Source organism: Dermacentor albipictus, chromosome 8 (genome assembly GCF_038994185.2).
Source record: "Dermacentor albipictus isolate Rhodes 1998 colony chromosome 8, USDA_Dalb.pri_finalv2, whole genome shotgun sequence".
In the NCBI taxonomy this organism is placed as follows: Eukaryota; Metazoa; Arthropoda; class Arachnida; order Ixodida; family Ixodidae; genus Dermacentor; species Dermacentor albipictus.
This window is the reverse complement of record NC_091828.1, coordinates 48,608,432-48,621,791: the sequence shown is the minus strand read 5'-3', so window position 1 is coordinate 48,621,791 and position 13,360 is coordinate 48,608,432. Positions and strand designations below refer to the sequence as shown.

The 13,360-nt window shown below is 44.0% G+C and overlaps 1 pseudogene; it reads left to right on the top strand.

Annotated features, from left to right (window-relative positions):
- The first annotated feature begins 4,993 nt into the window (after nucleotides 1-4,993).
- Nucleotides 4,994-13,139, top strand: LOC139049238 (uncharacterized; annotated as a pseudogene).
- Nucleotides 13,140-13,360: the final 221 nt, after the last annotated feature.

Here is a 13,360-nt window from a genome sequence, read left to right as displayed (position 1 = left end):
TCCGTACGTCGGTGATCGTGTCCACAGACCTGCGCGTCGAAGTATTTTTTGGTGAAACGGGTGTGAGGAAGTGTGGTGATGTGTTAGTTCCTGAAAAGCTGTGCGACTTGAGAGATTTGAAAAGTGTGTTACACATGATCGAACAGACACGTAAGGATATCAGCACTGAGCGTTCTGAAAAGGCCCGTCATCTACTGAGATTGATTTCGACATTGCTAGAGGAAGTAAGTGGAAAACATTTCGCATGCGAGTTGCAAGAATGGCATTTGGAAGTGCTTAAATTCTTGAAGAGTCAAGTTGATCTTGTTTTGAATGATGCTGGCCGATATCCCCCCGATTTATTAGTTTTTGCTAGCCTTTTGTTCACAATTTCACCTCATGCATATACATTCCTGAGAAGTTCGATGAAGCTTAAGATGCCGCATCCTGATACGATCAGAAGACTGTGTTCATCGTACGAAACGGAGCAGCAAGAATGTAGCTTTCTTTCCTATGCAAAGCGTATTGTAAGCACATATAAAGAGCATGAAAAGACTGTAACGTTAATGATTGATGAGATTCACCTTCAATCATTTTTTTTATTACAAGGCTGGGTTGGTTACTGGTGCTGCGGTAAATTCATCGACTGCATCAAAAACTGCCCACGTATTTATGATACAGAGCCTGCTTTCTTCAAACAAGGATGTTGTACACATCCTTCCTGTGGCACAAATCGTTGCTAAGGCGCTGCACGACTTCCTTCGGAAGATTGTTCTTGATCTAGAGGCATCTGGTTTTAGAATAATCGCAGTGATCTCGGACAATACTTCTGTCAACAGAAAAGCCATGTGCTACTTCGCTAAGACGGCAAGTGTCAGCATTGTTTACCAGCATCCTGCTGACCCATCACGACCCCTGTTTTTCGTGGTGGACCCAGTTCACATACTAAAGTGTATAAAAAGTAACTGGCTGAATCAAAGAAACATTGGCAAATGCATGCACTTTCCTGAACCGAAGAGTGATGAGGCTGAACCAAAGATACTTACAGCATCTTTCAAGGTATTATGCCAGCTGCACGAAGCTGAAAAACATGAGCTCTTGAAGCTAGCACCAACGTTCACTTTGAAGGCACTGAACCCCTCAAACATGGAACGGCAGAACGTGAAACTGGCCTTAAAGATTTTTAACTCATCTACTGTTGCTGCTCTCAGTGTTGCAACGTTCCAGCATGCAAAGGAAACCTCTCAATATGTTGACACCATTTTGACTTGGTGGAACATTGTTAACGTCAAGACGCCAAGAAAAGGACAGCGGTTGCGAGATCAATTGCAAGGTCCAATAGTTTCATCGTCATGTCCTCAACTATAATTCTTAGAGAGAATAGTTCAATGGCTTGATCACTGGAGAAGCCTCGAACACGACAATGGCCGCTTGACACGTGAAACGCACATAGCATTCAGCCACACTACCCATGCCTTGCACGAACTTGCCATATACTGTCTCAAAGAGCTTCATTTCGAGTATGTTCTTTTGGGCAAATTTCAAACTGATAGCTTAGAGGATCACTTTGGAAAGTACCGGCAATTGTCTGGTGCCAATTACCACGTGTCTATAAGGCAGATATATGAATCTGAAAACAAATTGCGTTTGCAGAAGGTTCTGGACCTGCCAGATTTGGACATTCTACTGCCACCGAGTGCGAACACGTTGGAGACAAGTGTACATTCAGGAAACGGCCAGTTTCAAGTCACTGTGACCGACTCCGACATTAAGAAAAAAACGTCAAGGCTACCGGCACTAACCTAGCTATGTTGCCGGCTATTGTGCCCATGCAGCTCTAAAAAAGCTGACATGCGCATCTTGCAGTGAAAGCCTTGTGATGCAAGACGTCGATCTATATGACCCTGAGAATGCATTAATCACGAAGATGACAAGGGGTGGCCTGAAGTTTCCACGAGCAGTTGTAGTTAATGCTGTACTCTTTACTGAAGTTATATTGGACAAGCTCAGGACACCAGAATATGCCGTACGATTTTTCAGCCTTCCTAGGCAGAAAGATACTCTTGTCGGCCTTATGTTCGCTACCCTTCATGACTTTGAGGATGTCGATGTGTGTGATTTCGGTCATCCTGCACAGGAGGTAATGGGGCATGTTGTAAGTGCTGCAGCGAATACACTGCTGAACAACTTGTGCCGCACAGAAAACGACAAATTACGCAACGTCAAGAACGACCGAAAATTGCAGACCTTGAAGGCCCAGGATGTTTCTCATTATTTATTTTTTTATTCATGAAGCTCTGTTTTGTTGAACATCTACGTACGTTTGTGTTCACAGAACCCTTGTAAAAAGAAACCTGTGGCGTAGCTAGGACTTATTTGCATACATTATCAAAATTTAAACCCAGCATTTTGGCCCATTCAAATGTTATTTGAGTGCATTGTGCTACCTGTTTATGATTCGAACTCTCCATGCTACCGCAATCCATTAATTGCATGTTTTCCTTTAGGACTGAGAGTAGGCCTCTCGTTTTTTACTTACTTTTCACCATTATCTCAGTATTTTATGAAGACCAAAAAGGCCTGCAAACAAGGCGGGTGGAAATAAAATAACCACAAGAAATGATACAAAAAAGACGGAAGCTTATTCTATTTGAGAATTAGTTGTGCGTGACCCTATAATGATAAAATTTTCACAATAAAATTAACCTCGATATTCGTGTGTCTAGCGAGAACTGTTTTACGCAATGCAAGAGTGAGAATGATAATTGTATATGGAAGATTTAAAATGTTTGTTTCTGAATGCAGTTCTTATCATTTGTGAATAAAGTATATTCTGTGTCTTCAATATGCAGTTTTCCTCTTTCTTTCGTTCCGTCTAAAGTTGAGTGACTAAGCAGCATGCAGTTTGCTTGTCTTAGTCCCGACCAAACATCAGAAGCACAATAAGGCAGGTCGTGTTGCGATACACGCAAAAAACAAAAATGTTGCCAATCAAGTAATCTAAGGAAGGTATGAAAGAATGATGCTTTCTATGGTGGTGTTGACTGCAGTAAACCAGCGGCTCCCCCTTATTTTTTGCGTCAGCTATACGTGTCTTGCTTTGGAAACGAAGCATCTGAATTTATAGGTTGCTGTCACTTTAAGGACAGCACTAATTTTCTCATGCCATAGTATCCGCGACGCGTAAAGAGACACACTGCAAGCGCAACGAACCTAGGCGCGGAGACGCCGACGGCGTCGACTGTCCGTCCCATCCGACTAGCGTGATGTCACACCGGCGTGCGGAGGCCTTACATTTTTTTTTCTAGGTGGCTTTGATCGTACGCGGTGAGCGTCGAGCAACGCAGCGTTCGGCGCGACATCGAAATGTGCGCCTGAGCAAGCGCCGCACGCCTGAGCCGACGCCGACGACACCGGCTTTTCTGCGACACGAGCTCGATCCTTAACGCTGTCGCGTTAGAATAAACGCTAGTATGCTTCGCATCCTGGGCTTAACCTTAGCTAAGCCACAGCCAGTTTTTTTCCTCATTGTGCAGTACTTTTCGTGCAAACTTGGCAACTGGAAACAAGAGTTGCAAACAGTTGAGAAATTAAGCGATATACTAAGGGAGAGAGCAACAGCCAAACGGGAAGAAAAAGCTAATATTAACAAATTTAACCATTGCTTATGAAAATCTTTATAGATCAACATCTTTTTACTTAAAAAGGAAGTAGAGAAAATGTCGCCGGAAGTGGAGAACAATTCCGTGTGTTTTGAATGACGCTTCAACGGTTATCAGTCGAGCCGCCTGACGTAGCCACTTTTCTGATGTGCTTATGTATAGGTGTTTTTCTAACCTTCCGCGGTGGGCGCAGTAAGTCTACAACCGCAGCGTCCTGCGCTCTACGCGGCTGTACGGGTCTGGCGGCCACGCATCGCTGCGCGATTTCCCAAATAATACGAGCCGGTTGTGCCACCTAACTTGGTTGAGCAGTAAACGAGGGATCCAAAAGAAGTGTGACTGTTACGCAAATATATATTCCTCTATAATTCTTCCAGAGCTAATTAAAAATACGCTCCTATACTCGGATACACCTCAAGTCTGCAGTGAAGCCCCGCCCACGCCCTCATAACCGCCAGCCACTGTTCTTCAGCGAGGCCGCAAATAATTCGTACTTCAAACTTTTCCTGTTACCCAAATCACGCGGTAACCACAAAATTATAATTATTAACGCTTAAATTTATACGTTTTCGCTCGCCTATTATAGTGGAATGGCGAATGCCTAATTCTTTATTGAACTGAAATGCTTGCTTCGCTGCAACTATTTATTGTCAAGTTTCACTTCAGTTGGCAGTGAAGTTTCATGAGTAAAACGGGCTCAGCAGTGAAATGAAGTGTACCGCAGACTTTGGAAGATTTAATTAATTATGGAGTTTTATGCGCCAAAACCATGAGGCATGCCGTAGTGGGGGACTCCGGGAATTTCAACTACCTGGGGTTCTTTAACGTGCCCCTAAATCTGGGTGTTTGTTTTCGCATTTAGCCCCCATCTAAAATGTGGCCGCCTTGGCCGGGATGCCTATTTATGAATATCCAGAAAGTACAACGCATGGCAACCGCAGCACCACGCTATTGGCTTACGAGCCTGCGGGACGCCGTGATGTCACTTCTAGCAACGGCGCCAAGCGATAACTCTCGTTCCCGGTGCTCTCCTGTTGACTAGACCTGACTAGACTACACCGTGTTCCAGACGTCGCAGGCTTGGTTCTTCGCCCTTTAACACGTGCTGACTAGTGTTCGGTCTGCTTTCCTCCAGAGAGTTGCGTTTTTGACGCCTGTCTCAGCATTGTTCTGCCAGGCTGGAGTGTTCGGACTGCTCTTTTATACGCGAAGTTTCGTTTTTGACGGCTGGGCCAACGTTGTTTTGCGACTAGTGTCCGGAGTGTTTTTCCTTTTTTTTACGCCACGCTGGTTTTGCCAGCCGCGCTATGACCGCAGCGGACAGTGATTGTCGGACGTCGACACACTTCGCGATGGAATGCGTGAAAGACGATATCAGTTCGTCCACTGATGTTGAAGTCCTTCGTTCCAACATTGCGAATGAAGATGACGCTTGTCGCTGGGTGGAAGACTACGGCTTCAAGACGAACACTTCGTGGGTTGTACATTTCGTCCAGCCAACAGCAAGGTGTCAAAGGTAATGCAAATTCTCCATTAAAATTCGAACAAAGTAGTTTTTTTTTGTAGAACACGAATATTTCGGTAAAAGTGGCGCGTTTTCGGATATGGAATATACTAAAACTTGTAGTATGAATGAAGTTCATAACACGCTCTTTCAAGTATATGATGCTGCGCCAAGTGAGCGATTGAGAGCGCAAGAACAGGAAAGCAAACTAGCGACGTAAGAATAACCGCCAGTGGATTTACATTAGGAGTGGAATCTCCCGTGATGTACGACAGCGCTCTTGTCACATAAGCAGGTCGACTGCGCTTGACATCGACCCGGAGCTAACATTACGAGCGCGATATTGGCGAATTTCGTAGAGTCAGTCGCACTTGAAAGTTATTGTGTAGAGGTACTCAGGAGTGCCCTCTTGACAGGCGTATAGCCCTTTGAACCAAGCCATTGGGAGGTAGCATATGTGGGAGATGATAAAGTTGCTTTTTTCATATTTAATGTCACTGAAATAGTGCTTACTTTTACTTTTTGCAGGATGGTGTTCCATAAAATATGGCGCTGCAAGGAATGCAAGCGCAGCAGGTCATTGGGGAAGCCTGCAGTGCACTGCCCTGCCACGATAGTCTTTAAAATAAAAAAGGTCAACAGGAACACACAAAGAAATGATGCCTTCCTGCGTGGCGAGAAGCCACTACCAGCGATTATATAACTGTTGCACCATAACGGCCACAGTCACAGCACAACAGCTGCGGAGGTCCTTCGTCATCTAACACCAACATCCCAAACTAAGCAAACCTTTCTGGAGTATTTCGACAACGGCATGTCCCCAGCTGAAGCCATCAGGCTTCATGAAAGCAAACTGGTGGTGCAGGAGAATGGTACCTCCTCGTTGCCAACTCAGCAGTCAACCCAGTGCCTTCAGCGATATATTACTGGCACAAGCTCTGGCGCGAAGAGAACTCCGGGAGAAACATTGACCCACTCCTGAAAATAACAGAGAAGATGCCGCTGTATGCCAAACAAGGTGAGCATACAATTAAAATACTGCACTACCGAGCTAGGGCTCCAGAAAGTCATTTGCACTTAATGCTTTTGTGGGACTTCAATTACAAAAGATTTTTTTTTTATTTCCATAAGGTCGTGTCACTGCCAGACAATGTGGTTTGAACACTGGGAACAGATTGGGAATGCCACGAAGACATTGGACAGTGTGTGTTCTCAGTCAATGGAGATTTGGCATCTAAGATTTTAAATAGTTCTATATAATTAGCGAAGGGAAAATGAGATGTACATCCAACCGTAGCAAATTTCTACAAAAGAAACCAGTACGTGTTCTTAGAAAGAAAAGCCTTGCAGATGAAAAAGAATATGACCTGGTCCGGGACCCGAAGCATAGGCCACTGTCTTTCTGGGACAACTGAAGTGCTCTACCATGTAAGCTAACCAAGTGGCTAGTAAGATGGCAGGGTGATGTCAAATTGGTGAACAACTCAAAGGAATGTCAAATGTTTGATGAGACGAATCTGTAGAAACCTGCAACATGGAGAAGTGATTAATGAAGGGAAGATGGGACATTTTTAATATTGTTACAAGGAGGAAGCAACCAAATATTTACACTATCTATAAACTCTAGGCAACATGCAGCACTAGCAAAGATGGTAAGCGGGAAGTGTGAACCAGCAAAACAGCTTTGTTTTCTTTTGCAAAGGGCCATCATGTCCCCACTGAAGCCTGAGGGTACTGTAACAATATGCCATGGAAAGATAATATGTCAAAACTGCATACAACTGCAACATCACTGTGTGATACTTGACGAAGGGAAAGTCGGCACCGGAAAAAGTGAACATGCTTATTCTTCTTGCATCAATTCTAATCCATGTACTAACCTGGGTGTCAGATTCAAAAATTTTGTCAATAGCGGTTATATTAAAAAATACCAGTTCAATGTCTGACTGAAAATTGTCTCACTGCTTTAACCAGCGTGTTCGTATGTTAAAAATATGCTGGCTATGGCAGTATATGTTTGCCTGTTTATGGGGTTTCGGAGTGACATATGGCTTTAGAAAAAGGAAAAACTGGGCTAGTTTGCACTCAACTTGATGTGCTGTCTCTCTTCCTCTGTTGTATTTGCTTCAAACACATGTGCAGTGAAAATTACCAAATTGTTGTAAATACTTGAGAACAATGGCATGCACTGTATTTAAAGCACAATGAAACTTGGTAACTTCACAGTGTCACGGCACACAAGTAGCACATCCTATAGCTTGTTTTCAAAGTGCCAACTAACTTTCAGTGCCCGCATGGCTTGCTTATGATAGCCTTTGTGGGAGCCCCACCTCAAGTTACTTGGTCACAGACAGTACTCCCTCTGACTGGTTGTTTTGGTACTTGTCAATACTGTACATCTAGCATTTGGTGCTGTATGTGGGCTAGTACATAGCACAGCGTGACACATTTGAACCAAAAACAGCCGAATGGGCAGAGTTCAATAGAGTGGCACCCAGCAGTGCTGCAGACAGGTGTTTTTACTGTGTTTGTTCTGTGGATTTGGTGCTACCTACCATCGTATGTATCTTGCCAAATAATGTCATGATATCTGCCATGAGACAGATGTGGTTAGTGTGACGCTGTGTCCTTAGGGTAATGCACCCCTTATCAAATAACTAAGTATGAAGGCCACTGAAATGTAAGCAAATGTTTCTACTGAATAAATTATTATGTGATTGAGAATGCCTTAAAGAAAACTTGCTCCATAATTTTCCCCACAATCAGCACCCTTCTTAGAACACGTCCAAAGTGCCTAAATGTCCGCGAAAGAAGAATCTGCATTGGCTACAAAAATGGTCATGAACCGCTTGATGTACCTTCTTCAGAGGCACTGGGGAGACTCGCAGTCAGGTCTGGTGCCCTTGGAGAAACTGGCACACTTTATTTGGAGGTCATTAATATTTGCAACTGTTGCACAGGTAATATGAGGACGAAGACTGTCACATTGCAAAATGACACTTGCAGTCAGCAGCTGTGTCCCTTTGTTTTTATGCCATGTTAAAATAGTTGTTAAACTCTCCGCTCAAGCTATTCTATAAGCTGCCATGGTACCTGTCTTGCTTACACTTTCCAAAGCTGGAGCATGTCATAAAGTGTGATTGGGTGATCCAGGACTTCAATCCACAGTTACCTGGCGATCTGTCTTTGGTATCGTTTTGACAGCTGCAATAGCTACTGGCGTTAAACACTTGAGGTCATTGACCTAGGTGAGTTTTTCACAGATGTCCCACCATTTGTAACTTCTCTGCTGCATTTCACCTTGCTGATGTAACAAGAATGCATTACACATACGTAACCTACATTCTCCAATGATTTTTAATATGCTTTACTTCACTTGTCGAAAATTATAGCAGAAGGTTGTTTTGTTACGTGTCTCAAAGTACCATTTTGAGCCACCTCAAGTGAGGTGGCCTTGTTTACACAGGGACAGTAATGATGTTTGTTCAGCTACACTGCTTTGCCACCTATTGAACATTTTTTACAACACTAGTAACAACAATGTTGCGAGCTTATTAGACAGTGGCACACAATTTCAGAACTTAATTAGAACATTGAAATTTTCGTTGTACTTGTCGTCATATCTATGAAGTTTTATGCTGCCTTCAGCTTCTCACCATGGTGCCCAATTCTCACAGGCACATTAAATAAACAGAAGAAACACCAATGCAGCTGTCAACTGTCATGAAAGTCTGCTGCATTAATGATTCCTGTTCACAACTCATATATTGAGCACTTTGTATCCATGAATTTAGTCATGAAAGTGGGTTTCATTTGCTTGTTTTGTTAGGAGTTAGCATATGTGTGACATTGCTGTCTTGTTCTATTTTACACACACAAACTTATGCAGCTTTTTAGTTCAAGTTCCTGTGGTCACCTCACTTCAGAAATTAATTGCAAACCGTTCTGCACATAACAGGTCTATGTATGCTCTTAGTCACATTTTAGTTTGGTGGACAGACCATGTTAGTTGTTTTTTCATCAAAAGTCACCTAAAGTCTTCTTAAATGTTTTCGCATTTCTTCACTCAGTGCAGGCCTCGATGTCAAGCTGGGTCGTTCAGAGGATGGCCAGTTCTGGGTGGTCTTGGTTGTGACCCCAATAATGAGACGTACACAGGAGCTGAATGCAGCAAGAGAAATTATCTTCATAGATTCGACATCATCATGTGATACCTCACACAGCACACTCACGGTACTACTGGCTGCTACAAATGCTGGTGCAGTACCTGTTGCTGTGCTTATTCACAACTCCCAGTCAGCGCAATGCTACTGCACTGCATTCACACGGTTAAAGGAAAGCTACGCAACCTGCTTCGGAGGGCTCAGTGTAAGTGGCTGAAAAATATGGAGTCAAAGGTGTAGCCTCTCTTGAGATTTCAAAATGGTGTTGTATGCTTCACTATAAATAAACAGTAAATATTGTTTTTAGGTTAGTGATAACTATTACTTTTATAATCCTTTATGAAGGAGCATTTAAGTTCAGTTAAACAATGAACCTGTGGTAATGACCAGTGCTCACAGAAAATAGCATCATACTGGTAGTGTAGCTCCATAGTAGTCACAACACTATGATCGTGCTGCTGTAACAGCTTACTGTAATATTCCTTCTACTAGTTCCTGCCATTGCTTGAAAAATTCCATGTAAATTATACAAACATCTGAACCAATTCGGTTTATTGGATCTGTAGTTTATGTAGATAAATGGAAACAATCAAAACCAGTGATTCTTGAAGTGCAAACACTTTACCAAAAAGAAAGCTAAAAAAGCAACCTGGGCTTATTTGTTTAGACACTTACCTTTAATTCTGTGTAAATGCACTTTAGAGAATGCTAATGTCTCTAACACACAACTATATAGGTCGAGCTGTGGAGTCAAATAAGCTTGTTAAGGATTTTTGCACAAAGTTGCTCGGATGGCACTAGAATGGCAAATAAAAGAGAACCCTGCACTCACCACCGCCCTCACGTCTTCTTTCACTGATGTTTTTAATGCGTGCAGTCATGTCATCCACATCATGACAACTGCCCATATCCACAGTTCATATAATGCAAGCTGAGCTCGCCTACAATAACACTGCAGACATTATGCTCACAAGTTGTGTTATAAAATGGCCACCTGCGCAATGTACTTTCTGTGGTAGAACAGTTGAACCACATAAACAATATTAGCCTTTTGATTATGCTTTCTCTGGCAGATGTGAATTGCCCTGAGAAGGTAAATGCCTGCATTACACTCCCGCTAGTCACTTCAAGATTTGCTTAAGTCTCGAAATGTACCCTGTGAGAAACATGGTACACCACTTAGGGGGGAGGGGGAGAAAAACAAAATGTGCTGTGATATAAATGCAAGATGTCCAGCACAGCATAGAAAAGACATCAACATCCATACACTCAGCATCAATTAGAGTAATAAGGTTGTGTATAACCACCCATCTCAGTGCTAACAAAAAAGGCATGCAGACAAAGTAGAGACAGGGCTCTGGGCATTGCAATACTTCATGTAATTTATATGCGTCCACCATCGTGGTGGTGGAGTTCCATACTAAAATAAGATTACAACTTAACAAAATGCAGGAGCATACAAACATTGTGCGCAATGCTCCCACAGGTGTCACCTTGGCTTGCAATGGCTTGAATACTAGGCATGGGCACCAGTATTTGCTCTGCAGTGTAGTAAGAAATACATTATCTTTATCAACAGCATGTGTGGATCAACGAGAGTAGCACTTCTGTTAATGTCATATTTTAATGCTTTGCATGATTTATTCTTTTCTTAATGTGCCTGAGGGCCCTGTTTTTGTCACATTTGGTGAAGTTACGCAGCGTGTAGTTGTTCTTTAGTATTTTTATACTGCATTGGAAGTAAGTTGATGCCCAAAGGCATCTTGCACTGCCCTGTGTTTCATGGGCGCTGGTGTGTTACAGTATAATTTTGCCTCAGTTTCATTTTTGATAAAAGTCTACTTGTGCGTAATTATGTGTGTACTGGTTACAACAGACCACTACAACACAGGGACATAATCTGTTACTACAAACAAATGAAAGCTATAGGCAATACAAAACATTACTTCTTAGATGTTCTTCACCTAAGAGTTCACATATATGCCTTCGACGAATTCTTATTTAGCGGTTTTAAATGCTTTGTTGCTCCATTTGCAGTATCCTCAAGCCTTCATGACGGATAATTCAGCGGCGGAGAAAGCAGCCCGTCAAGCTGTTTGGCCCCAAGGGACACAGCTGCTTTGTTTCTTTCATGTTGCACAAGCAGAGTGGAGGTGGCTCACGGCAGCTCACAACAATGTCGCAAAAGAGCAGAGAAGAAGTCTCATGTCAGCGTTCCAGCAGGTTTGTGCTGCAGAAGCAATTTCACGTAAGCTTCAGGAAAAGATACCCTGCTGTGATTGCTATCGTGCTCATACATTACTAGGTACTAGGATTTTGGTACTATGTGCTTCACTGCTGAGAGTGCGCGGAGCTTTACCGTTTGTAGCTTTTGCTACTTATATCCTGGCATAGCCGAGCTAGGCCACTGACAATTTTTAACTTATTCTCAACAACAATCTAGTAGCCATCGTCATCTTCCTCCCTCATCATTTATATATGACGTGCTCCGAGATTAGAAGGAAATGGAAGCAGAATAAAAAAAAATGAGCTTCTTCCGCTAATGCCCTTGGTCCAAATGGTTCTCAGGTCTTTCGCTCGCCGTCTAACACATTGTTGTAGTGGACCTAACCTCGATCTCTATAAGGTGGTGACCTGTACATGAATGTATGGCGAGCACGACACCATGAGCAAGGCCACGAACAAGACATGAACCAGCGCAGAGGGCCCCACCGCGGTGCAGATTCACCTGGCTTCTTTATGGCCACAAAATCCTGCAGCCTGGTTTACTCAGGCGGGGCGCATCTTTGACCATCGGCGTAGTACCTCATATCACGTGAGGTTCCTCCACGCTGTCTCAGCACTATCTACACAGGTGGCTGAGGAATTCACCTGCCCTCTTTATGGCCACAAAATCCTGCAGCCTGGTTTACTCAGGCGGGGCGCATCTTTGACCATTGGCGTATTACCTCATAGCACGTGAGGTTCCTCCACGCTGTCTCAGCACTATCTACACAGGTGGCTGAGGAATTCCAAGTTGTTGCGTACATACCCCATGACACCACCCCTCATGACCACTTCAAAATGACAGTGCTGCAAGGCAAGTCCATGTCTGTACGCAGGCGCCTCCAGCAGCTTCTCAACGAAGAGCTCGTCGACCATTGTATGCAGCGGCTTCTCAGTGACTGTAGGCTGGCCACAAACAGCCTGCTGCTGCGTGAACTGTTCCTTGAGTGCCCGCCACATAGTCTGGTGGTTTCCTTGGCCACCACACCAGAAGACATGTCCCTCCACAATCTTGCAGAGCTGGCCGACCGCATCACTGACTATTCAGCTAGAGGTACTGTGGCAACAACGACCGTTCACCTGCTGCACCTCGAAGATCGGCAGTGTCGCCTTGAGCAAATGATTGACAAACTTGCCAAGACCATTACTGCACTATGGTCCTCGCCCGAACGTCGTCGGCATGACTGCGATGGCCGTTCCAGATTCCGTTCCCGGTGCAGCTCACATTTTGGCCCTTGTTGCAGCACATACTGCTGGTATCACAACAAATTCGGTGCCTGTGCACGTCAGTGCTGTTCCTCTTGCAGCTGGCAGGGAAACATGCCACAGTCACTGATGACGGTCGGTGACTCTTGCCGTACAACAAGCCGCCTGTTCTTCAGCACTGACAGGATTGCCAAATGATTTCTCACAGACACAGGTGGAGTGGTCAGCATCGTTCTTGCCACGCGACTAGATCGCCAGCATGCAAAAAAACATGCCCCTTCAACCAGCCAACTGCTCGTCGACACATATGGCCAGCGATCTCTTGCCATTGACTTGGGTCTGCGACACACCCTCCGATAGATGTTCATAGTAGCAGATGTAGGTATGACCATATTGGGCATGGGTTCTCTGACCTCTGTGCTCGGCAACTCATGGATACAACTAGGATGTCTATACAAGGCATCTTCGCACCTGTGATATCAACCACTAGAATGGTTTCGCAGATATCATCTGCATTCACCTCAATTCTCTCCGACTTCCCATCCATTACACAACCTTCTAATGTTGAGCTGCAAGTGTGT